Source organism: Prionailurus bengalensis, chromosome C1 (assembly GCF_016509475.1).
Source record: "Prionailurus bengalensis isolate Pbe53 chromosome C1, Fcat_Pben_1.1_paternal_pri, whole genome shotgun sequence".
Taxonomy (NCBI): Eukaryota; Metazoa; Chordata; class Mammalia; order Carnivora; family Felidae; genus Prionailurus; species Prionailurus bengalensis.
The window spans coordinates 8,686,023-8,711,385 of NC_057345.1; the positions used below are offsets into that span (position 1 = coordinate 8,686,023).

General features: G+C 51.2%; 1 long non-coding RNA gene and 1 other non-coding gene across 2 annotated transcripts; one reads left to right on the top strand and one right to left on the bottom strand.

Moving 5' to 3' along the window:
* Window positions 1-11,352: 11,352 nt before the first annotated feature.
* LOC122479548 lies at window positions 11,353-24,870 on the bottom strand. Its single transcript, XR_006296357.1, has 3 exons — window positions 24,821-24,870; window positions 20,665-20,669; window positions 11,353-11,429 (listed from the first exon to the last, which is right to left on the bottom strand). It is a non-coding gene; the product is annotated as an uncharacterized LOC122479548 (long non-coding RNA).
* On the top strand, window positions 14,514-14,629 carry LOC122482206. Its single transcript, XR_006297012.1, has one exon. It is a non-coding gene; the product is annotated as a U5 spliceosomal RNA (small nuclear RNA).
* Window positions 24,871-25,363: the final 493 nt, after the last annotated feature.

Below are 25,363 nucleotides of genomic sequence, written 5' to 3' on the forward strand. Positions count from 1 at the left end.
CTCTTAGGCTGACAGCAGAGAGCCTGCGAGGAGCTCAACACATGAACCCTGAGATCATGACCCGAGCCAAAGTCCCAAGATCCCACCGACTGAGCCACCCAGGCGCCCCTGCTCTATCTATTCTGTGAGAGCCCAGGAACCCAGGCTTCAGGGTGAGGACAGGAACAGGAAGCCCAGTTGGGTGGGCCAGTAATCGATGAGTCCCCGCTGTGGGGAGCGCCATGGACACAGCCCCCAGACCCTATTCCAGCTGCGCCCCTCCCCGCTGAGTCCCGGCTGCAGCCTCCCTTGGCGGATCGGTCCTTCTTCACCCAGGCAGCCGGTCTACACAGGTCCCTGGGCCTCGAGGCCCCTGTTCCCCGAGAGTGGCCAGGGCACTGCCCTGCCGGTTCCATCTCAGCCTGATTCAACATGTGTCTTCAAGCACCTAAGTCCTTTCTGAGGAAGTGACGCTGAAGTTGAGGGAGTGGGGCTCATCCGGACAAGGGGGACAGGAGGGGGACAGCAGGGGGGCGGGCTCCATCAGACGGACTCGGCCTGTTGGGCAATGGAAGAGACCACCATGGGGCTGGGCTGTGGGGAGAGAGGGGGCAGGCTGGACCTCGTGGGGCTTTCGAGATCGTATCCCCAGAGCCACCGGCAGGAGTTAAAGGAATTCACACGTGTGTGGTGACAGGACCCAAGGTGCCACCCTCCCCGCCGTGGAAAACAACTTGGGGTGAGAGGAAAGTCAAATGACAGTCTTGGGCCTCAGGCCAGGGCGCAGGAGAGGGAGAGAGGGGTCGTCTCAGAGCCAGGGGACTGAAGGCTCCTGACACATCATTCCAGGAAGTGGCTTCATAGGACTTCGACAGCTTCCTGAGAGGCAGCCGTATCCCTGAGGGCAGGGGTGAGGTGTACAGACTGAAGGAGGAGACAGGGGAGGGGCATGGGGGCTTCCCTGGTCCTGGGGGCCGGAGCAGAGGCCTGGGCCCAAGCGGACAGAATCCCAGGCCCCTCTGGCTCACACTCCCAGCTAGGCAGTGGGTAGAGCTCAGGGGTAGAGCATTTGCACACTCCCAGCCAGGCCTCTGGAGCCCCAGGCCCCAAGATGGCTGTTCACCTGAGCACCCCCTCCCCCAGCATGGAACAGAAAGCAGGGGAGACAAGGAGACAGTCAAAAAAGGAAAAACACGGCTGGGAAGGTCAGACAGCCCCGGGGACGGGCGGCTCTGCCCCCTCGCCCTCGTGCTCGCTGGGCGCGGACAGGAAGCGGTTGGAACCAGCTCCAGAATTTTGCAGGCGGGGCCGCTGGGGGGGGAGAGGTGCCCGTGACCACTAGCCATTGGGCGGCCCCATTGGTCCTGCAGGCTGACCTCACTGCCCAGGCCCGCAGGAGCGCTTCCTGGGGTCACATTCCGCGCTGAAGAGCCCCTCTCCAAGGTCTTGGTTGGCGCCAATGTCTTTTTAGGAACCAAGGGTCTAATTTTAGTGTCCCGGCCTTCGACACCTTCTCAAAATAGCTCCCTGTTTTCCCTCTTGTCCCTGCCCCTTCCTTGGAGAAGGTGAACCCCCTGCATCCCTGCGGTCCGGGTTGGTAAGCTCAGGCCCAAAGCCTTGTATGGGTTTTGTTAGAGGAACCCGTGTCCCTGCCGCGTGTTCCATGTGACCTGACCCAGAGCGCTGGCCTCTGGAGAGGGGGGCTCACTGGGCCCACCGGGCCAGGGATGCCCCAGCAGCCAGAACTCACGCCTGCCCCCTCCCCGTCCGTCTGCCGTGGCTCAGGTGTGACCCGAACTCAGGTCCCCACCCTCCTGGAAATCGAACCTGAATAACCCCGCCCAGCCTCTCCCCGTAGGAAGTTTGGGTCTGCTGACCCCTCGACCCAGGGCAGCCTCTATTCTTCTTTTTGCAGGTTCTGCCGTTCTTGTATTGCTGATAATTATTGCTATTATTTTCTGAGCACTTACTATGGTGCCAAGGGCTTCTCGTGCATGATTTATTTCATTTACCTCCTCAGCCACCCTGTGAGGCGGACGCTGGTGGTGTCCCCCAGACTGTGGGGCCGCCGAGGGGCGGAATGGGATTTGAACTCAGGAGATCCGACCCCCGGCTTCTGCTTTACGGGTGTCACCACACAGGCACCCTCCCTGGATCCTCACCACCGCCCTTCCTGCACCACCTTTGTCCCAGCCCGTGTCCCGGATACTCAGATCCTTCGAGGCATCCCAGGCGAGCAGGCCAGAGGGGCCGTCCCGCTTGCCTGAGGTCACACAGCAAACTACGCAGCCAGGGCGGAGCACGTCAGGGCCTCGGGAAGCTCCTTCAAGCCCCCAGGGTGTCTAAATTCATCCAAGCAACCTTTGACTGTCAGGACGAGAAAAGACAATGTAGGTAAAAGTAGATAAGATAAAGAGCCATTGTTTGTTTGTTTGTTTGTTTTTTGGAGGGGAGGGGATGGGAGAGGGGCAGAGGGAGAGAGAGACAACATCTTAAGCAGACTTCACACTTAGCCACGGAGCCTGACCTGACAACCCCGGGATCGTGACCTGAGCCTAAATCAAGAGTTGGGCAACCCGCCGAGCCACCCAGGCGCCCCAAGAGCCAGCCACTCTTCCGAAAGGAGCCGGAGACCAGCAACGTTCCTAAATGCTGTCTCCTCCACAGCCAGTGCCCAGTGCCAGGCAGATGGCCACGCCCGCCAGGAGGAGAAGGGGGGCTGTTACTCAGCCAGAAGTGGTGCCACGCCTTGAAATGACCAGAGGGACGGATGATAACCCTGCACTTCCCATGTAAATAACGCAGTTGCTACAAACACCTATCAAAAGGGCAGGTGGACCAAAGCAAGCCGGGTGACAAATAGTGCTTGACCTGTGACCTCAGTGCCGGGGACACAGCAGGGCTTGCGGAGGCCAGCCTAACCCTAACCCTGGAGAATCTTTTGGGGGGTTGCCCTTGTATTGTCAGATGCCGTGGAAAATTCAAAATCTTCTGTAAAAATCTGATTTTTCAATCTTGGCCAAAAATTTTAAGATCTTTCCTGACTGCTGAGTTTCTAACAAGATGTGTATGTGGGCGGTATCCAGCCACGGGGAGGGCCGGGGAGCGGGGGGTGGGGGGGCAGCATTTGCTGTGAGCTTATGCTTTTTTTTTTTTGTTTGTTTGTTTGTTTACAAAGCACAGTGTCTTGTATAACTGTCACCCCGACCCTGTGAGCAGACTGGGCAGGCCCACCGTGTCCATTTGACAGATTGGGAAAACCAAGGCCCCGGTGAGTGAAGCGCTTTGCAAGAGTCACACAGCAGTGGGAGAGCACGGATTTAAACTCGGATCTCTCTGATTCCAAAGGGGTGCTCTTTCTGCTTGGATAGGTCAAGGCTGTGTGGTGAGGGGAGGGGTGGGGCCGCCTGCAGGAGAGGGAGCCACAGTCTGCACTTCTGCACCGGGCGAGCTGACCCTACCCTGTTACCTGAACTCCCGGCTCCCAGCTCTCAGCACCTAAGAAAAGCTCAGGGCGGAGCTAAGGCTGCGGAGGTGCTGATGAGGCCGGTGACTCAAAGAGATTTGTCGTTCGGAAGGCGGCCCCACCCCCCTTGGCCTGGCTGGTGGAATGCAGAAAAGAAGGGTCAGGTGACGGACAGGCGTCAGTGATGGACAGACGCCAACGTCAATCCCAGGAGCTCCAGGCTGAGACCCGCCCCACCTCCAAGGCCACCTCCCCATCTGTAGGCTTCCTGTTTTACCCCCCACCCTGGCCGCTCACCCCCCAAAGCGTCCTCACATCACCAGGGCTTGCCTGCCTCTTGGGGCTCCAAAGCCCTGAGATCCCTCGTGGGGGAACCGCAGCAGAGATGCCTCCCGTTGGATTCATCCGTCCTCAGGGCAGGGATGAACTGATTTGCTGCAGACCCTGCCTTACTGGAAAGCAGCGGCATTCCTGGTGCCCTAAAGGAGACCCAAGAGAAGCCACAGGTGGCTCCAGCCTCGGGACACCCCGGGCACAAACGCACTGTGGAAACACCTGTTTGGCAGCTACCCTGCCCCTGCTGCCCCCCACCCTTCGCTCACAAACATATGGCCGAGCAGCCACCAGTTTGTCAGTGGGGCCCAGTCCTGGCCTTTCCGAGAAAACGAAACCAAAATCCCCCACCCACAGGACTCGGTTCTGTTGGGTTTCTTAAAGCCCCGACCTCTGATATGTTTTAACATCACATATAGACAGTATGATGTTTGTCTTGCCAGGCTTTTTCTAGAAAAGCCGCTATTGTTGAAGTAGAATTTTCCCTCCAGCCCTATTTTTTTTTAATTCGTTTAGTGTTTTTTTATTTATTCTTGAGAGAGAGACAGACAGAGCACAAGCGGGAGAGGGGCAGGGAGAGAGGGAGACACAGAACCCGAAGCAGGTTCCGGGCTCTGAGCTGTCAGCACAGAGCCCGACAGGGGACTCGAACTCACGAACCGTGAGACCATGACCTGAGCCGAAGTCGGACATGAAATCGACTGAGCCACCCAGGCAGCCCCCTCCAGCCCGCTTGTAAAAGAAGCAAGAATTATCGGAAAATCAGGATGATGCCTATTACCGTGACTATAAGTGCACTTGAGAAAGCAGTCTCTGGGACTCTTTTTGTCCCACCCCTCAGTTCTGTCTTACCAGGATCCCAATTCTATCCTTACTCAGGGAACAGTGTAGAGTAAGAAACAGCTGCATGCGGGGGTCTGACCACTGACAGGCCACCAACCCCCACTGACCACCTATTACAATTTGGTGCTCTTACATGCTGACCCGTTTAATCCTGACGCTAACCTGAGCATTAAGGCATTATTGCTCCATTTTACTGATGAGTAAAACTGAGGTTCAGAGAAATGAAGCAACTTGCCCAAGGTCACACAGCCCTCTAACAGGCAGAGCTGGGATTTGAACGGAGGTCTGAGTTACTGCAAGTTCTATGCCCTTTCCAATGCACCAAGCATGACTCTCAGGGGAGACAGAATGAGGTTGGCTTTGACCCCTGTGCGGCTGATCCCAGGCCAGAAGGGGGACAGGCCCTCCTGCACTGCCTAGGAACACCCACGCAAAGACAAAGATCTCCTGTAAGAGTTCCCCTGCCTCACCTGCTCGCCTGAGGTAAGGGGTGGGGAAGAGCCCAGCCTGGCCTCTGGCTGAGCCTCAGCGCGGGTCTTCCCCATCTGACCCATCCACCCCTTCCCAGATCCAGGATAGAGCTGGCGGTGTCACTGAAGGGAAAAGAGAGCCTTCAGCGCCACCTGCTGGAGATACAATAGCAGCGTCTGCTGTTTCCCCAGAGCAAGTGCTTCCTGGCCACGGGAGGTGGGGAGGGGGGTGGGATATGATGGAGGGCAGGGAGGGGGCCATGCTCCCTCTCAGGGGATTAACTCCTGTACTTGACCTTATAAACAGGTGTGGGTATTCCTCCTGCCATAAACTTAGCAGTTATCTTCGGGAAGCTCACAGTAATTCTGCTATGGACATTCCTGCCCGTGTCTTTCGGTGGCTTATACACACACATACACACACACACACACACACCACACACACACACGGTGTTTGGTTACGCACCTATGCGTAGAAATACGGGATCATGGGGTATGTGCCCTTTCGGCTTCAGCAGCCACTTCCGTATAGTTTTTCAAAATGATTTTACCAACTGACTCTCTCCAGCAGTATATGTCGCTCCACATGCTCATCAATACTGGGTATTGTCAGCTTTTCAACATTGTATCCGTTCTGGTAAGTGCATAATGATATTTCACTGTCGTTTTAATTTGCAATGGCAAATAATGCTGAGCACTTTTCATATGCCTACTGGCCATTTGAATATGCTCTTCAGTGAAGGACCTATACAAATTTTTCCCAGTCTTCTAGTACATTGTCATTTTCTTATCGATTGGTAAGAGTTCTTCATATATTCTGGATAGAAATCCATTGTCCCAGATACATATTGCAAATATCTTTTTCCACTTGGTGACCTTACCTTTTTCACTCTCTTCATGGAGTCTTATCAGAGCTTCGTTTTAATATAGTCCAGTTGATTAGTCTTTTCCTTCATGGAAAAGTGTTTTTAGACTTTAGGAAATCTTTCAAGGTCATGAAATGCTCTCCTGGTTTACCTTTTAGAACGTGGATTGTTCTACCCTTCACATTTAGGAACCGGTCTGTGTGTGTGATATAAGAAAAGTGTCTCCATTTTGAAACTCGGTTGCTAGAGCACCATGTTTTGAAACAGTTTTTTAATGTGTATTTGTTTATTTTGAGAGAGAGAGAGCGTGAGTGAGGGAAGGGCGGAGAGAGAGAGGGAGAGAGAATCCCAAGCAGGCATCGCTCTGTCGGTGCAGACTCCAACACTGGGCTCGATCTCACGAACCGTGAGGTCATGACCTGAGCCAAAACCAAGAGTCGGACGCGGACGTGACTGAGTCACCCAGGCGCTCAGATACAGCACGATTTCTTAATGAATACATTAGCTGTCTACTATGGGTGTGGTTGTTTTACATCACGTGACTGTATACACGTGGCTCTATTTCTGGACTATTTTGTTCCATTTGTCTCTGTCTGCCCTTGCACCAATACCACACTGTTTCAATTACTGGAAGTTATTCTAAGCTTGAGCGCACATAGCTTTGTTTTAGCCAACACCGTATGTCCTTACCAACATTCAGAGAAGTGTTTGTGATTCTAGCTATTCCGGAGGGTGTAATGTAGCATTTCATTGTGGTTTTAATTTCTATCTTCCTAATAAGAAATGATGTTGAGTACCTCTTCCGTGCTTATTGGGCCTTCCTACATCTTTGGGGGGCAGGGGGGAAGCGTCCATTCAGATCTTCTGCCCAGTTTTTACTAGGTTCTGTTTTTACTAGAGGATTTGTAGGATTTCCTCATATACTCTGCATACAAGTCCTTTGCTAGATGAATGGATGGGGAATGTTATCTCCTAGTCTGTGGCTTGCTTTTTCACTCTCACTGCCTTAATGAGCAGAAATGTTTACTGTTAGTGGAATACAAATTATCTACTTATTTTTATACGCGACGCTTTTTGCGTTCGCTCTAAGTAAATTTCACCTACCCCACGGTCATGAAGATATTCTCCTATGTTTTCTTCCAGAAGCTTTATGATCGTAGCTTTTATGTTTAGGTTTATGACCCATCTTAATCCCTACTTTGGGGTTAATTTGTTCCTCCTCTTCCAGCTTCATAAAGTGGAAACTTAGAATTTTTATTTTTAAATCTTTCACTTGAAGCTACGAGCTCCCTTCTAAGGACATTAGCCGCTTCCCACAATTTTTTATGTGTTTGTTTTATTATCACTGAGTTTAAGATAGCTCCTAATTTCCCTTTTGATTTCTCCTTGGGCCATGGATTAATTTGGAAGGGTGTTGTTTAACGATCAACTATTTAAGGCTTTCCTAGATAACTTACGGTTTTCGATTTCTCATTTAGTTCTCTTGTGGTCAGACAACACGCCCTGAAAGATTTTAGTGTTCTCCAATTGATTCTGTCACACTGTGCCTCATTGCATCTTTTTCTTTTTTTATTTAAAAAACTTTTCTTAAATGTTTATTCATTATTTTTGAGAGAGAGAGAGACAGAGCATGAGCAGGGGAGGGGCAGAGAGAGAGGAAGACACAGAATTTGAAGCAGGTTCCAACCTCTGAGCTGTCAACACAGAGCCGGATGCGGGGCTCAAACTCACAGACTGTGAGACCATGACCTGAGCCGAAGTCGGACGCTCAACCGACTGAGCCACCCAGTGGCTTTCCATAAGGAAAAGGCTAGTGTCCATGAGGCTAGTGTCCTTCCATAAGGACAATAAGGAATGTCCTTATTCATCTCCGGCAATATTCCTGGTCTTAACATCTACATCGTTTGATATTACTACAACTATACAAGACTTGTAAGGTCTACTAATGCATAATTTTCCATCCTTGTAGCTTCAACCTCTTTGTGTCTTTATAGTTCGAGTGTATTTCTTTTGTGGCATCATATGGTTGAGTCTTACTATTGGATACCCTCTGGCCTTTAATTGGAAGATTTTATTCATTTATATTTAATGTAATGTAATTACTTATACCATTGGGTTTAAGTCCATCACCTTGTTACGTGTTTTCTATTTATCCTCTCTTCTTTGTTGTTCTTTTCCTGAATTCTTTGGGGCTAATCGAATAATTTGATATTCCTTATTAGTTTTTTAGCTATACCTTTTTATATTGCTCTAAGGATTATGCTATGCATTATTAACTTCCCAGAGTGTACCTAGAATCAATATTTCACCACTTCAAGTAAAAGGTAAATACTTTAAAAGAGCATAATTCCATTTAAACTCCTTCTATGTGCGATTAATCTTGTATATTTCACTTCCAGGTTATAAACCCCCAAATACAAATTATTACTTTTGTTTTAAACAGTTGACGTTCACTAAAAATTTTTAAAAGCATCTCCTCTAGCATGACAAGCTGAGGGTCTCTCCAGAGGGCAGGCAGGGTGGGCGTCTGGATGGAGGAAGAGAATCACACATGGCAGGGCTGGGCAGGAGGAAAGGAAGCAGTCTGGATGGTCCCGCTGCTACGCCCCTGCTCAAAATGTGGTCCGTGGGCCAGCATGATAGAAATGCAGCATCCCGGCCCAACCCAGGAATTACCCGGTCAGCATGTGCACATCCGCCAGAGGCTCCCCACCGCCACCCAGTGGTCTTCGTGCACGTGAAAGTCGGAGACGCCCTGCAGTAGAATCATACCTGGGCTGTTTGTAACGCTCACTTGGCACAAGGGAGCAAGAGAGCAAACTCAAATGAGCGTATTCGTACCTGAGGTCAGGATTCCTGGGGCCCGTGCAAATAAAGTAATCGCAGAAGTGACCTGAGGTGGACAGCGACCCACAGACCATCAAGCCCAACCCCTTCACTTTACACATCGGGAGACTTTACTGGCACATTTTTCTTGCCCACCTTCGATTTTGACAACCGTGCTTTCCTCTCCCTTCCAGGATACCCACCCCTCCACGCCCACCTCTGTCTCTACGGTTAGGGTGGTGCTACCCACTCCAACACCTTCCTTCCAGAGAGGACGTGGGATCCAGGTTAGGCCACAGACATGGAACTTTTTCTGCGACTATGGGGGAAGAGAGAGGGAAGAGGCACCCTCTTTCCACGAGGATGACGTGGGATCAAAAGCTCTCGGGAAGCCATTCTCTGCCGTCCTGGCATGAGCCACATATAGCGGAAGGCCTCACGATGGAAGCTTGTCCAACAGATGGAAGTGCAATACCCTAAGGACAGCACGAGCCCCTGGATCCAGCCATGCCTGAACCTGCTTAACGCTTTTCAGTAGCATGCGCCAATACAACCCCTTTGGTGCTTTAGCCAGATTGAGCTGAGTTTCTGTTACTATTTGGTAAAATCACGGTGCCCACCCCCCTCCTCCCCATGGCCCAGGGTTAGCGTAGGCTTTGTAATGACATGTCCCTCCCCGTCTAATGTCAAAAGGGGCTTCCCCCCTTCCCCGCTCTCTGCCCCTTTCTTGGGGACAGTTGGGCTAAAAGCAACTTCTCAGGGAAGTATCTGTCTGCATCCTGAGAGAAGGGACAAGGGGGGAGGGGAGTGGGAGGTCGGGGCCGAGCCTCTCAGAGCTTTTCCAACGAGGAAGCCACAAAAGGAGGGGAGGGCTCTGGGATAAGACTGACCCAGAGGATAGAGACCTTGGACCTCTGCCACGGGTGCCCCATCTCGGGGTGCAGAACAAGGCCTGGGATGTCAGCGGCAGCCACGGCTCCTGAGTTTCTTCCCCGTGTGGGGCACACGCTCAGTTCCCGAGATCCAAGATGAAAAAAGACATGACCTCTGTCGCCCTCTCTGGGGAGACGGAACGCAGCAGGACAACCCCACGAACGCCAGGAAGCAGGTGCTCCGTGCTGACCATGGGTCATGAAAAAGAACCCCTCGGTTGGAGTGCCAAGGATGGCTTCCTGGAGGAGGAGGCAGGTGAGCCGGGCCTCAGGGGAAGAGGAGAGAGGCAAGGGCTGGACATCCTGGGAAGGGAGAGCAGAAGGGAACAGACAGGCCCCGGGAGCAGCAGGCTGGTCTGGAGAGGAGCAGAGAGTGCCATACAGGAGCAGGTGGTGAGGGGCGGTAGGTGAACCACAAGGCTGGGCTTTGCTGGGTGTTCACGCAGAAGCCCTGGAGGGTCAAGTGGGTTCGGGAGGTATTTTTCTGGCAATTGTGGCAGTGTGGATGACAGCAGGTAGAGCAGGTGAGAAGGCCAATGGGGGCTGCCTGCTTGTGTTTGAGGCCTGTCTCTCCGGGCGGGGGTGACAGGGCCACGAAGCTGGGTGGGGAGTTTGAGAGCAAGTTGGGTGCGGGAGGACTGAGCAGAGGTCCTCGGGGTGAAAGTGGGCAGATGAAGTCAGAGAAAGCCTCCCAGGAACTACAGTCACACCTGCCATATACTGAGGGCCGACTATATGTGAGGGACTCTGCTGGGCGCTTTGGATGACTCTTCTCCTGTAATCCCGACATGAGACCTGTGAAACAGGCATTTGTATCCCAGAGGAGAGAAGACTGAGACTCCGAGAAGAGAACTAAGCCTCCCAAGGGCACACGGCACAGGGCAAAGTGATTTATTCTGCTGCGGGAATCTAAGGGCTGAAATCTAAGGGCTGAAATCTAAGGGCTGCGGCAAGCAGGGTGGGACGAGAAGGATGGCCCCGGGGGAGGCAGGGCAGGTGGGGAGCCTCGGGAAGGGGGGGGCAGGAGCTGCGCCACAGGAGCAGAGACCTGCCACGGGGCTGCCTTAGGTCCAAGCAAAGGGCTGCAGGGCTCAGAGCACCCCGGGGGGTGTCCCTCGTGCTGTCCGGAAGGCCGCCTGCCCACGTTCCCCACCGGTGCCCCAGGCCTTCGCGCCCCCTCCCCACCCCCACCCCGAGTGGTGCTCATCCCAGATTGCAATTCTCTGCTATTCCCTAATCAACGCATTTTGCCGGTAAAATAACCAGGAGCTTTATTTGTAAGATAACAGGTGACACAGGGTCCAGGGATGAGAACCTGGAGTTCGTGAGCATCATGACTGAGCCTCCCACACCCCCTCCGCTGCTCACGCTAGACCTGAAATCAGGGCACGGGGATGGGAAGGAGTAACCGAGAGCGCCAACCGCCTGCCTTGACCTGTTTGCCCTGCTTGATCTGGGCACTATGCTGGACTCACACATACAGCAGAGAAAAGGCATGAACTAGAACTGAATCTACAGAGAGCAGCACGAATCGATCTTGAAAACCTGACGTTGCATGAAAAAGGCAAGTTGCAGAAGGATTCGAATATAAGCGTTGCTTTAAGTTTATTTATTTCGGGGGGGGGGGGAGGGGCAGAGAGAGAGAGGGAGATACAGAATCGGAAGCAGCTCCAGGCTCCGAGCTGGCAGCGCAGCGCCCGACGAAGGGCTCGAACTGGCGAACCCTGAGATCATGACCTGAGCTGAAGTCAGACGCCCAACCAACTGAGCCACCCAGTCTCCCCAAAAGTGTTTTTTTTTTTTTAATTATTGTTGTGATAGGGGCACTCACTCAGTGGAGCATCCGAGACTTTGGTTCAGGTCACGATCTCCTGGTTCGCGAGTTTGAGCCCCGCCTCGGGCTCTGTGCTGACAGCTCGGAGCCTGGCGCCTGCTTCGGATTCTGTGTCTCCCTCTCTCTGCCCCTCCCCCCGCTCATGCTCTGTCTCTCTCCCCAAAAGTAAAAGAAACAGAGAGCAATTGCTGGGTCATAAGATCATCCCGCATTTAACTTTTTGAGGAACCACCAAGTTTTCGCACATCACCTTTCACATTCCCCCCAACGGTGCGCAGGGTTCCAGCTTCTCCACATCCTTACCCACCCTCGTCATTCTCCTTTATTATTATTATTATCGCCATCCTCGTAGGCGCGAGGTGAATTAAGTTGGTTTTAATAAGGTGATTTCTGACAGTCTTTTTTTTTTTTTTTTTTTCTGAGAGTAAAGGTGTTCCTCCCTTTGTTGTGTTCGATTCTTGAATTCCACAAGAGGAAAGGGAGATGGGGTCTGGGGCGCTTTTCTGGCTCCCCCTCCCCTCCCTCCTTCGTGTTGGGAAATAAGGAAGCCCGCGGTATCTGCTGGCAGGCAGGGGAGACAGGCAGGGGTGAGGCTGGGAGCCCAAGCGGAGGGTCAGCCTTGGTGGGGAGTGGGCAGAGGAAGGGGCAGGGACGGGCAGGCTGGTAGATCTGGAGGAGGGAAGGCGGGGCTTCTGCTGGCTCAGTGAGATCCCCGGCGTGGTCAGTGTCAGAGTGAGAGTCAGGAAGGGGACCTTGGAGGCGGCACAGGGAGAACGTTTAAAAGGCACTGCAACACCTGCTTCCACCTCACCCCCTCCCAGCGGTCCCTACGGAGCCCCCTCCCCCTGCACCCGGCCCCCTCCCTCCCTCACCATCAGCTGCAGCTGGGAGCTTCCTGCACCCCCACTCCTTAGAAATGCCTCTGTTCAGGGGCGCCTGGGTAGTTCAGTGGGTTAGCGTCCGACTCTGGATTTCGGCTCGGGTCATGTTCTCGCGGTTTGTGAGTTCAAGCCCCACATCGGGCTCTGCGCTGACCGTGCAGAGCCTGCTTGGAATTCGCTCTCTCCCCTCTCTCTCTGACCCTACCACGCTTGCTTTCTCTCTCTCTCTCAAAATAAATAAACTTAAGGGGTGCCTGGGTGGCTCAGTCGGTTAGGCGGCCGACTTCAGCTCAGGTCATGATCTCACGGTCCCGTGAGTTTGAGCCCCGCGTCGGGCTCCGTGCTGACAGCTCAGAGCCTGGAGCCTGTTTCGGATTCTGTGTCTCCCTCTCTCTGACCCTCCCCCGTTCATGCTCTCTCTCTGTCTCAAAAATAAATAAACGTTAAAAAAAATTTTTTTTAAATAATAAATAAATAAATAAACTTTAAAAACAAAGGAAAGAAAGAAAGTCCTCTGTCCAAGGCCACCGACCTCCCCACCATGACACCCATGACACGCTTACCATAGCTGCCCTCGACTTCTGTGCAGCCCCAGCTCCTGGTTTTCTTGTGGCTTCCTGGGGACATCCTAATCCCCTTCACACGTTCCTGCAGCATCCACCCCTCCTTTATGCCACCCCCCCCTCCAAGGACCTACCTAGACTTCTTCTTCCCTCTCCTCACTTTCCTCTTTCCCAGGCCTTCCTCCCTCCACACCCCCATGCCGGCCACCTGGAAGTCTTCTCTGGCTTTAATGCTCAGCTTCCTAATTCACCTGCCCCAGACTCCTTGTCTCTACAGTCGCCACATCAGCCAGAATGGTTGTCCCACAGTGGTTCTCTGCCTCACCTGCATCAGAGTCACCTGGGGGACTTGTGCAATCCCGGCCTGCAGGGCCCCACCCCCGGGGTTTGAGATCCAGTAGGTCTGGGGAGGGACCCAAGAGTTCGGGTCTCTGGCAGGTACCCAGGTGATACTGACATGCTGGTCTGGGGACCACGTGGAAGGAACTACTGCCTTAAATAACTCATCTGATCGCGTTGGTCTCTTGTAAAGCTCCTGGGTGCCTCGCCATTGCCCCCAAGGTAAATGACAGCTCCCATCTTGGCACTGAAGGCCATCTGGTCACTCACCCTCTCTGCACTGCCTAGAACACCCTCGCCGCCCTAGGCGTGCCTAGATGTCAGCGAACATTCTGTTATCAGTGCTTACCACGCACACTCAGCCTCCCCATCACATACAGGCTCACTGAGGATGAAATGTCGGGGATGTCTCTCTATCCTTGCAGCCCAGCACAGGATTTAACACGGTGCCCAGGAAATTGTCGTTGAGGGGCGCCTGGGTGACTCAGTTGGTGAAGCGTCCGACTTCGGCTCAGGTCATGATCTCACGGTCCGTGAATTTGAGCCCCAGTCGGGCTCTGTGCTAACAGCTCAGATCCTGGATCCTGCTTCAGATTCTGTCTGCCTTTCTCTCTGCCCCTCTGCTGCTTGTTCTCTCTCTCTCTCTCTCTCTCTCTCTCTCTCTCTCTCAAATATAAATAAACATTAAAAAAAAATTTTTTTAAAGAACGTTGTTGAATGAATGAAGATAAATATTTTCAAGTTTTATTTTATTTTTATTATTTTACTTAAGTACAAAAGGAATTTTTACTTGGGGTCAAAATTTATAAAATTTATAAAAGATTTTTTCTGGTTGCTCCAAAGCGTAAATCCTGACAATCTGGCCTCCGCTCTGCCCCCTGGTGGTAGTCTCAGTCCCCGCAGGAAAACGAATACACTGTTTAAGGCATTTCCGGGAACCGGGGCGTGACGACGTAGGGTCATTTGCATACCCAAGAGGCATTGCACACCGGGCAATTTCCGACTTAGAAATGACGAGATTTTCCTTTTGCGGTTGAATTCTTTTTCCCCAAGAATAAGGCCGCTCCCACAGAATTGTCTGGGGGAACGACGAAAATCACTGGCTCTTTCGAGCAGAGAATCACCATCACTGAATTCGGGGTAACAGTTACCCGAGGAATGTGTGCGGGCGACTCGAGAGCATACTCTGGTTTCTCTTCAGATCGCATAAATCTTTCGCCTTTTACTAAAGATTTCCGTGGAGAGGAACAATTCTGAGTTTTTAACCAATTTTTTGAGGCCTTGCGCTTGCAAGGCTACTTATGATGGTTAAAAATAGACTAATTTGCTTGGCTGCTTTTTTTTACTTAAGTGTTTGCGTTTTGCTTACCTGGTTTTTTATTTTTAAGCGTATGCGTTTTGCTTGGCAAGTACAGCTGTAACTTCCCGGTTACTTGTTTCTGTGTGTTTCCGTGGTGTTTTTTTTTTTTATTTCTGTCGTTTGTAATGTGTTTTTCCTTTATCCACTTAGTCTACATTCCCGTCTTTTCTGACGCTCCCGGTGGGGCGGGGCGCTCACCTGTTTGAAAGAACCCTCCGATCTCCCGTGCGGGTCCACGCCGGGCCTGCCAGGGCAGCGCTCAGCTACGGAAAACTAGAACCTTCTCGCAAGGTTTCCTGGTCTGCGGGCCTCCGAACGTTCACAGGCTGGAAACCACCAAACCCAGACTTGTTCTCGGTTTCCGGCCTCGCGCGCGGAGGCGGGCGCAGAAGATTGCTGAATAAAGAACACCTGGTTAACCTGATCTGGCCCAGACTTCAGATAACACTTTTTTTTTTTTTTTTTTTTTTTTTTAAGATGACTCTTGGGCATATCTGTGCAGTCACACACACCTTTCGAGGCAAGGCCCGGCACCTTTCTGACTGTAAGCTTTTTAAAAGAACCTTAAACAATTGAAGCAATATTGGCTGCGTTTTCTTTTCTTTCCCTTTTTAAGCTTATTTATTTTTTGAGAGAGAGCGTGCGTGCAGGCGAGGGGCAGAGAGAGAGAGAGAGGGAGGGAGAGCATCCCCTCAGGGCTGGAACTCCTGAACCCTGAGATCATGACCTGAGCCGAAACCAAGAATCGGTCGCTTAGCCCAGTGAGCCATGCAGGTGCCCTGGCTGCTATTTCTATGACATATTTAAAAGTATTGCTGTTGGGTTTGTTTTGTTTTGTTTTTTTCCTGATGAGGTCATTAAAACTAGAGCCGGATCATTTGTAGAAAATTGGAGTGAGAAAGACCTTTAATGATGGTTATAATGGATTTGATAAAACTCAAGAGGAGTGAATGACCACTTAGCTTTGTGAGCCCGCCTAGGTGCAAGGTAGGCTGGGAAATGTAGTCTTTCCCCTGGGCAGCCATGAGCCCTGCTAATGTGAGACCCATGGAGGGAGAAAGTGAATAAATACTACAAAAGAAAACTAGCAGTGTGTGCACCCAGATCCCAAAGTTGCATCCCATCCATCCCAAAGTTCCTTCCTTGCATTTCTCCACCTCCCAGCCTCCTCCCAGTGGCCAGCTCTCCCTTGCTTGTGACTGTGGGATAGCCACCTCCCAGGGTCCTTTTGATGTCCTTTGTGTAGATGACCCCCACCCAGGCTCAGGGTGCCTGAGGCAATTGCCCTAAGTCCAGCCCTGCTCTGCTGGTACCACCATTTGTCACCAGGGAGACCCCTTGAAACCCCGACTCAGGATTGCCCCCCCGAACTCAGGAAACTCCTAGAACCTTCTGCCTGTCCATTTCATCTCTTAGAAACTCACAAATTGCTGAAACAAGAAAAGAAACATTTGAGAACCATACCCGTCCAGATGAATCAGAAAGTGCCCAACAGGGGTGCCTGGGCGGCTCAGTTGGTTAAGCATCTGACTACAGCTCAGGTTTGTGAGTTCGAGTTCCGCATCAGGCTCTCTGCTGTCAGCACAGAGCCTGCTTCGGCTCCTGCCTCCCTCGCTCTCTGCCCCTCTCCCGCTGGTTTTCTCTCTCTTTCTCTCTAAATAAATAAACTAAAAAAGTGCCTACTGGGTATCTCAGATTCATTATAATATTAAAATCCCCCTCTAAATATTCATCCCAAACCCTATTAAAAGGAGCCTGCTTACCCCAGTTTAGGGAGTTCACAGTTTTGGAAAGTATTCCCCGAGGTCTCCTTATTTGCACAAGGAAAGTGACCCTGTGAGGCAGGCAACTCCACTCAGTGTAGTCTGGGTCTACAGCTCTCCAAGGAGCGGGCCCACGTTGGTCCAGTGACAGGTTCAAGCCCTGAGTCATTTTCCTTTCTTTCTCCCCAGCAAACCGTTCCTCACTTGGCAGCTCGGGTCAGTCAGCATTAAATGCTGGTGGCCGGTGCTGTCCCTGGGCTCCGAGGACAGGGTTTCTATCAAAAGCAGGGCTTTTAAACGTGTGTGTTGTTCACCTTGGGCAAGGAACCACCCAGTGTAATGAGCACCCAAGCACCCAGATTACAGTCTCCAAAGGCCGGTTCCTGGTCAACGGAAGCGGGCTCCTTGGAGAAATAGAGATTCCAGGCAGGAGCCAGGAAATATACGCCCTCACAGAGGTTCCCAAAAGCCCAAGGTGATATCAATGGGCCATCAAGAAGATTAATACATTCAAAGGATCAAAGCATCTCAAATATATTTAAATCTATGAGTTCATGAAAATACTAACACTCAACTGAGCTAACAGGTCACTGTGATGATTAATTTTTGTGTCAGAGAGCTGGTAAATTACTCTTTACACGTGTCTAGAAGGGTGTTTCTTTCCCTATATATATATATATATATTTTTTTTTTAACGTTTATTTATTTTTGAGAGACAGAGTGCGAGCAGGGGAGAAGCAGAGAGAGGGGGAGGCACAGAATCCAAAGCAGGCTCCAGGCTCTGAGCTGGCAGCACAGAGCCCAACATGGGTCTCGAACCCACGAACTGTGAGATCACAACCTGAGCTGAAATCTGATGCTTAACCAACTGAGCCACCCCGGCACCCCCTGGAAGGGTGTTTCTGGAAGAGGTTAGTGTTTGAATACCCGGTCTGAGTAGATTGTCCTTCCAAATGACTGGGCCTCACTTAACCCATTGAGGGGGCCTGAATAGAACACAAGGGGAGAGGAAGGGGGGGTTTGCTCTTTTTTTCTTAGAGCTGGGACATCCATCTTCTGCCATTGGACATGGGCTCCTGGTCTTGGCCCTAATTTCCACTTACACTACCGGCTTTCCTGGGTCTCCATCTGTAGGTGGCAGATCGTGGGACTTCCAGCCTCCATAATTCCGTGACCCGATTCCCATAATAAATCTCCTCTTATATCTATCTATTTATCTCCCATTTGGCCTACTTTGTGTATGCTAAACATGAGCCATCATTTTAAAGGTCTTTTTTTAAGTTTATTTATTTTGAGAAAGAGAGCGTGTAAGCAGGGGAGGGGCTGAGAGAAAGGAGAGAGAGAGAGAATCCCAAGCAGGCTCCACACTGTCGATGCAGAGCCCGATGCGGGACTAGAACCCACGAACCGTGAGATCATGACCTGAGCCGAAACCAAGTCGGATGCCTAACCAACTGAGCCATCCAGGTGCCCCAATAATTTTCAAATTAAAAAAAAAATTTTTTTCAGGGACACCTGGGTGGCTCAGTCGGTTAAGCATCCGACTCTTAATTTCGGCTCAGGTCACGATCTCACAGTTTTGAGAGGTCGAGCCCCACATTGGGCTCTGCACTGGCTTCCAGCAAAGCCTGCTTGGGATTCTCCCTCTCTCTCTGCCCCTCCCCCACTCAAACTGGTGCCCACCCTCTCTCCCTCCCTCCCTCTCTCGGTAAATAAACTTTAATAAATAAATTAATTTAAATTTTTTTAAATTTTATTTTTAAATAATCTCTACACCTAACATGCAGCTGAAACTCACGAGTCCAGGTCAAGAGTCACCTGCTCCACTGACTGAGCCATCCAGGCACCCCTAACTATATTTTTAAAACAAATTTGCAACTGGTAACCTGTGCTTCTTCATTAATAGACCAAATATTGGGATCTAGTAGCAAGTTTAATGACTACCATAATTTCAAAGGCACAATGAGGGGTGCCTGGGTGGCTCAGTCGGTTAAGCGTCCGACTCTCGGTTTCCGCTCAGGTCATGATCTCACAGTTCGTGGGTTCAAACCCTGTGTCGGGCTCAGCGCTGACAGTGCAGAGCCTGCTTGGGATTTCTCTGTCTCCCTCTCTCTCTGCCCCTCCTCAACTCGCACGGTCTCTGTCTCTCTCAAGATAAATAAATAAACTTAAACAAAATTCAAAGGCGCAACAACCATGAGCGATTACTTCAAGATCTCTGCAACAACTATAACGGGGTCATGAATGCGTTCATTGTCATCTGTGACAATGACGTAAGTGCCAAAGTTAACCATGGGAGGGAATGCTAAATTTCAGCCAGAGGTTGGTGAAAATGAAACCTATCCAGGTTGGCAGACCCTCTGAATTCTGCCTGCGGACCCGGGGTTACTACTCAGTGCAAACCATCCGCTGTGTGGGTAGAAAGTTTTGAACTTATCAAAGCACGTTTGGGGCGCCTGGGTGGCTCAGTCAGTTAAGCGGCTGACTTCAGCTCAGGTCACGATCTCGCGGTCCGTGAGTTCGAGCCCCGCGTCGGGCTCTGGGCTGATGGCTCAGAGCCTGGAGCCTGCTTCCCATTCTGTGTCTCCCTCTCTCTCTGCTCCTCCCCCGTTCATGCTCTGTCTCTCTCTCTGTCTCAAAAATAAATAAACGTTAAAAAAAATTAAAAAAAAAAAAAAGCACGTTCACACACAGTCCTCTATTTAAGTGGGACTTCCTGACCATCTCCTGAAGTGGGAAGGTGCTATTAGACCCATTTTACAGGTGGGAACCTGGAGTCTAAACGCTTACCTCACTTATGGGAGGTTGCGCGATGGTAATGACCGAGCTGGAGATGGAATCAGGTCCCCCAACTCCCAGCCCGCTGCCGACTCTTTTATATCCAGCTCTCCCTTCCCCAGAAATGCTGCCTAATTACCTTGCGGCCAAGTTCTATTTTGAGAGAATCCACAGCCTTCCTCCTGGGCTCGCCCGCCTCTGTTTTGTCATATGTCGGGACACCCACAGAGCGGTCCCATGGATTCCTACGGCGCTTGGGCAGCCAGGAGGGATGTGAGCAGAGTGGTAATTGCCCTGCCGATGGGAGGTTGTCAGTCCTGCGAGGCGCTGGCGACCTCCCTTTGACCTTTGGCAAGGCATCCTCTTTCACTCTGTCTCAGTTTCTACTTCTGTAAAACCGGGTGATAAACTGTCCTCCCTTGGTTTCGGGGGAAGCTGTAAAGATTGGCTACAATTATAACAGTAACGCGGGGAGAGGACGTGAGAGTCCATGGGAGGGAGCGTCACCTGTGATGTTGTCATTGCCACGAGCTAGGTCTGAGAGCCTACCCACCCTTGCCTTTAGAAGTCAAAGATCCGTGATGAGGGAAACAAAGGCAAGAGAAATGTAGCTTAAATTAAATCTCCTTACAGCCTGCAGCTCGCGGATAGACACCTGAAACGTGCAGAACGTGACCTTGCTCAAGGAACTCATGGCTGCCTTACTTCCTTGATGTTTTAGTTTTTTTTTATTAAAAAAAAATTTTTTTAACGCTTATTTATTTTTGAGACAGAGAGAGACAGAGCATGAACAGGGGAGGGGCAGAGAGAGAGGGAGACACAGAATCTGAAACAGGCTCCAGTCTCATAGACCGTGAGATCATGACCTGAGCCGAAGTCAGACGCTCAACCGACCGAGCCACCCAAGCGCCCCGATGTTTTAGTTTTATTAAAGACTAAAAGTAACCCTATCTCACCAGTAGCTAGCCCCTCAAGGTCCTTGAAAACCTTGCTTTCAAATTCCTCAGAGGGTGCCTGGGTGGCTCAGTCCGTTAAGCGTCCGACTTCAGCTCAGGTCGTGATCTCCCGGTTTGTGGGTTCGAGCCCCGCGTCGGGCTCTGTGTTGTCAGAGCCCGGAGCCCGCTTCAGATTCTGTGTCTCATTCTCTCTGCCCCTCCCCTACTTGTGCTCTGTCTCTCTCTCTGTCTCTCAAAAATAAACGTAAAAAAAAAAAAAATTAAAAAAAAAATTCCTTAGAGACTTACACTATCTCCCTCCCTCCACAAACCTAAAAATATACAATCAGTCACTCCTCACAACCCCAGGGCAGCTCTTTCTGCCCACGGGTCCTGTCTCTGTGCTTTAATAAAATCACCTTTTTACACCAAAGACGTCTCAAGAATTCCTTCTTAGCCGTTTTCTCAAGAACCCCATCACCATGGATCGATAAACCCCACCTCTCTTTAGAGGATTCTACACTCTGGACAAACCGGAGTATTACTGTCCTCTTGCCTCCCGAAATGTCCCCACCCACGTCTGTATACTTACACATGCTCTGCCCACGACCTGGAAAGTCCTGTCTCATGCCTTAGCCTGGTGGACACCCATCATCCCTCAGGTTCCAGCTTCCTCCAGGGAGCCACCCCTGATGCTCCAGCGGAGACGTTCAGTGTGCCAGCCCCACGCTCCCACTCTCTGATCGCAGTGTAATTGGCTTCTTATCTGTCTGTCTCCCCTTCATACTGTGCATCCCCTGAGGTCAGGGACTCTGTGTGGTCCCCTCCCTTTCCCGGGGCTCAGTGCCTTGTGGTCTCTGAGCTTCACTTGCCTCATCTGCAAAATGGGAATGAAACTTCCCCTGCAGGGCACACTGGACCCAGGAGCTTTGCTGCCAAGCATCTATTTTTCCTCCTTCCTGATAAGAGTACCCCAAATTTCCTTTGAGAAACCACCTCTCTCCCAGTATCCTCTGTTCAGTGGCTGGAGATTGACCCCATCTCAGCTGAAGAGGTGGCCTGATTGGCTTAACCTAACAAACATATCCCTTGCAGCCTGGCCACAGCGATTGACTGGGGGGTGGGTTGTCCACTGGGAGGTGAACCTCAGCACCGCAGGTGGGAATAGTGAGACTCAGACGCTGCTGACTTTGCTAGGAGGGCATCAGGCTTGGGATAACTGGGGTCATTTCGTTACCACAAAGGTAACTAGTCTGTGGATGGGAGCCAAGCTACAGGAAGCAGGGCTAAGAGCTGGGCCCAACTGATGTTACTTGAGTTCTTGATCAAACCATTCCTGAACTCCTGCTGGACTACTCTGTGAACCAATACTTTTCCTTCTGTTTAAACCACTTATGATTAAAGTTTTCTGTCACTCGCAACCCCAAACACAAGGATTAAATGGCGTAATGCAGACAAATGCAATTCCACAAACGTTCTTGGACCGTCTACCCTGTGCTAGTTTCTGGCCATTCCGAAACGAAAAGACAGAGGTAGCCACTGCCTCACAAAACTTAAGTGCCAAGCACACAGTAGATGTTCATCAAATGTAATCTTTCCCGCTTTGCCACCCAAGGGCCAGATGCATGGCCTGCTAGAAGATTCACAGTGAATATTTACTGAACCCAAAGATACATCCAAAGCTTCCGTTGGCCAAAGTCCAGAGGAGAGGTTCCCGGGAACCTGGAGAGCCAGACTGCCGATAGCTTGTTTCAGGTAAAGCAGTTTGCTGAGCCGGTACCCAGCAGCCAAGATGACCCCACCGTCCCTGAGCCTCCTTTCTGCAGGGAGGGCGCCTGCACCACAGCAAATGGCGTGATCCACCCAATGGCCAGACTCCGAACCAGGCTTCAGAAGCTCAGACCACTGCCGCTTCCTGTGGTGGGTGGGGGAGGGTAAAAACAAGACCCCCGAGCTGGAGGTTATCTTCTTCGTTTTGAAGCCAGGCATCCTTTAAGAATCCGACGCAAGGGGCACCTGGGTGGCTCAGTCGGTGAAGCATCTGACTTCAGCTCTGGTCAGGATCTTGCAGTTCACAAGTTCGAGCCCTGGGTCGGGTTCTATGGGCTCTGTGCTGACAGCTGGGAGCCTGGAGCCTGCTTCGGATTCTGTGTCTCCCTCTGCCTGCCCCTCCCCCACTCATGCTCTCTCTCTTTCTCTCTCTCTCTCCCTCTCAAAAATAAATAAAAACATCTTTTTAATTAAAAAAAAAAAAAAGAATCTGAGGAAAGTTACAGAACGTCTCAAGAAAGAAAAAAAGTGCATACATTTGGCCATTCTGGGGTCCTTGGATCCAACGAAGCCAGGTTACAGATTCTAAGCAACAAAACCTGTAAGGTTTCTTCTTCATCTAAGACCCTGTGAATCTCTGTTTCTTGGTTTGTTTTCGCCTCCAAAAAGTTCCATTCCTCCACTGCAAGAACATGCCTGTCTTAGTCTGTTTGGGCTCTTATAACAGGGTGCCAGGGACTGGGGGCTTAGAAAGGAGGACACCTGGGTGGCTCAGTCAGTCTGACTCTTGCTTTCGGCTCAGGTCATGATCTCACGGTTTGTGGGTTCAAGCCCCGCGTCGGGCTCTGCACTGACAGTGCGGAGCCTGCTTGGGATTCCCTCTCCCTCTCTCTCTGCCCCTCCCCCCCAAAATAAATAAACTTTAAAACAAAAAAAATTTTTTTTAATAATAAATACATTTTTAAAAAGAAAGGGAATGCAAGCTGGTGCAGCCACTCTGGAAAACAGTATGGAGGTTCCTCAAAAAATTAAAAATAAAACTAGCCTACGACCCAGCAATTGCACTACTGGGTATTTATCCAAGGAATACACATGTGCTGTTTCGAAGGGACACATGCACCCCCATGGTTATAGCAGTGCTATCGACAATAGCCAAAGTATGGAAAGAGCCCAAATGTCCATTGATGGATGAATGGATAAAGAAGATGTGGTTTATATAGACAATGGAGTATTACTCGGCAATCAAAAAGAATGAAATCTTGCATTTGCAACTACGTGGATGGAACTGGAGGCTATTATGCTAAGTGAAATTAGTCAGAGAAAGACAAAAATCATATGACTTCACTCATATGAGGACTTCAAGAGACAAAACAGATGAACATAAGGGAAGGGAAACAAAAAGAATATAAAAACAGAGAGGGGGACAAATCATAGGAGACTCTTAAATATGGAGAACAAACTGAGGGTTACTGGAGGGGTGGTGGGAGGGGGGGTGGGCTAAATGGGTAACGGACAGTAAGGAATCTACTCCTGAAATCATTGTTGCACTACGTGCTAATTTGGATGTAAATTTAAAAATAAATAAAGTAGTAATAAATACATAATACATGTCTAAAAAAAATTTTTTTTTTAAAGAAACAACAGGCAGGTGCTTCCCACAGTTCTGGGGGCTGGAAGTCCGGAATCGGGGACCAGCACGTGCGTTCTGGTGAGCACCCCTTCTGGGCTGTTAGACGCCTGTTGAGGCTTCACCCCACACACAGGCGAGGACTAGGGTGCTCTCTGCGGTCTCTCTTATTAGGGCAAGAATCCCACTTGGGAGGACTCCACCCTAATGACCTAGTCACCTCCCCCAGGGCTCCCTCTAAACACCATCACACTGGGGGTTAGGATTTCAACATGTGAATTTGGGGGACGGGGACACAGAGCAAAAGGTGGGCTGAGAGGAGGGGGGCTGTCAGGGCGTCATGGAGAGGACGTGACCTCCAGTGGTCCGTGAGCTGGCCCCAGGTGATCAGAGGCTCCTCACCCCTTCCCTGGCCCTGGATGTGGGATCTGAGTGCCTTTCCTGCTCCCAGAGGCTGCTCCAAGGGGACAGCACTATGATGGTGACTGAGCGCGTGTCTGAACCCAGGTAAGACCTCTGTAGAAGCTTTAATGTGTGGCAGGCGGGTGCCGGGATCCACTGGTCTTACAGCCCAAGACAAGCCTCTTAGAGTAAGTTCCCTTCTTACTCCACCTGCTGCCTCCCCCCCTGGAGTGGCCTGCCTCATTCTTTGGTCTCTCCCCGCCCTCTTGAACAGGGACCAGGTTCAGATGACTGCTAGGAAACTCCTAGGGGACTTGCAAATCAGCAGGGGCCCACGATGCAGGTTGGTTTTCAGGGAGCTAATACATGTCCATACCGAGCCCTCAGCTTTTGGGAAGTGCTAAGTAGCATGAAATTAAATTTCCCATTCCAGGTTTCCACCCATGAGAAAGCAGCTTGGTAAGATTCCAAGGGGATCCTAACCTCCTCCCGCAGAGGCCCGCGAGGATGTCCAGTAAGCGACCCCCAGTGAGTGCTCGACACGAGCTGTAATTCACAAGGAGTTTATTGAAATTCTGGTTGTTCAGTCTTTCCGGGGCAGCAGGTACATGGGTTTGTTTTTACCATTTAGGAGCCTCTAATAGGCCGAGTTCCAAGCCAAACAGAGGGGCGGAACATTAAGTGTGGCTCTTGTCAAGCAGCTTCCACCTTTTTTTTTTTTTAATGTTTATTTACTTTTGAGAGAGAGTGCCAACAGGGGAGGGGCAGAGAGAGAGGGAGACACAGAATCTAAAACACGCTCCAGGCTCCGAGCTGTCAGCACAGAGCCCGACGCGGGGCGGGGCTCAAACACCAACTGTGAGATCACGACCTGAGCCAAAGTCGGACGCTTAATGGACTGAGCCACCCAGGCTCCCCAAGCAGCTTCTACTCTAACGAAACAACTGGAGGGCCCGTCACACTGTAAACCAGATCCAGCTGCACCCCGTGAGATTCCTTCTTCCCTAAATGGGTAGGCCAGCCAATGACCCACGGCTGGACGAGGAAGGCACTTCTGAGCTCTGCACCATCCAGGGAAGGTGGGTGGAGCCAGGACAACTCATGGTGGAGGTGGAGATACAGGTTTCCTTTCCCTCCCAGCATGCCATTGTGAGCATCATTCTGCTGGTGGCGAGCAGACCAAGCTTCGCAGGGAGTCATGCTGCAGCACCCACGACGCTGTGCCCACGGCCTCCCAAGGCGGGCTGCCAGGCCTAGCTCAGTCCCTTTCTGGTCCTGGGCCCAGCCCCATCTCGTCCCCACAAGGCAGGGTCATCAGATCCTACAACCACCACCACCAACGGGCAGAAGGCCATCGGGGCTGGCAAAACCCAGGGCTGGCAACACCCAGGACAGA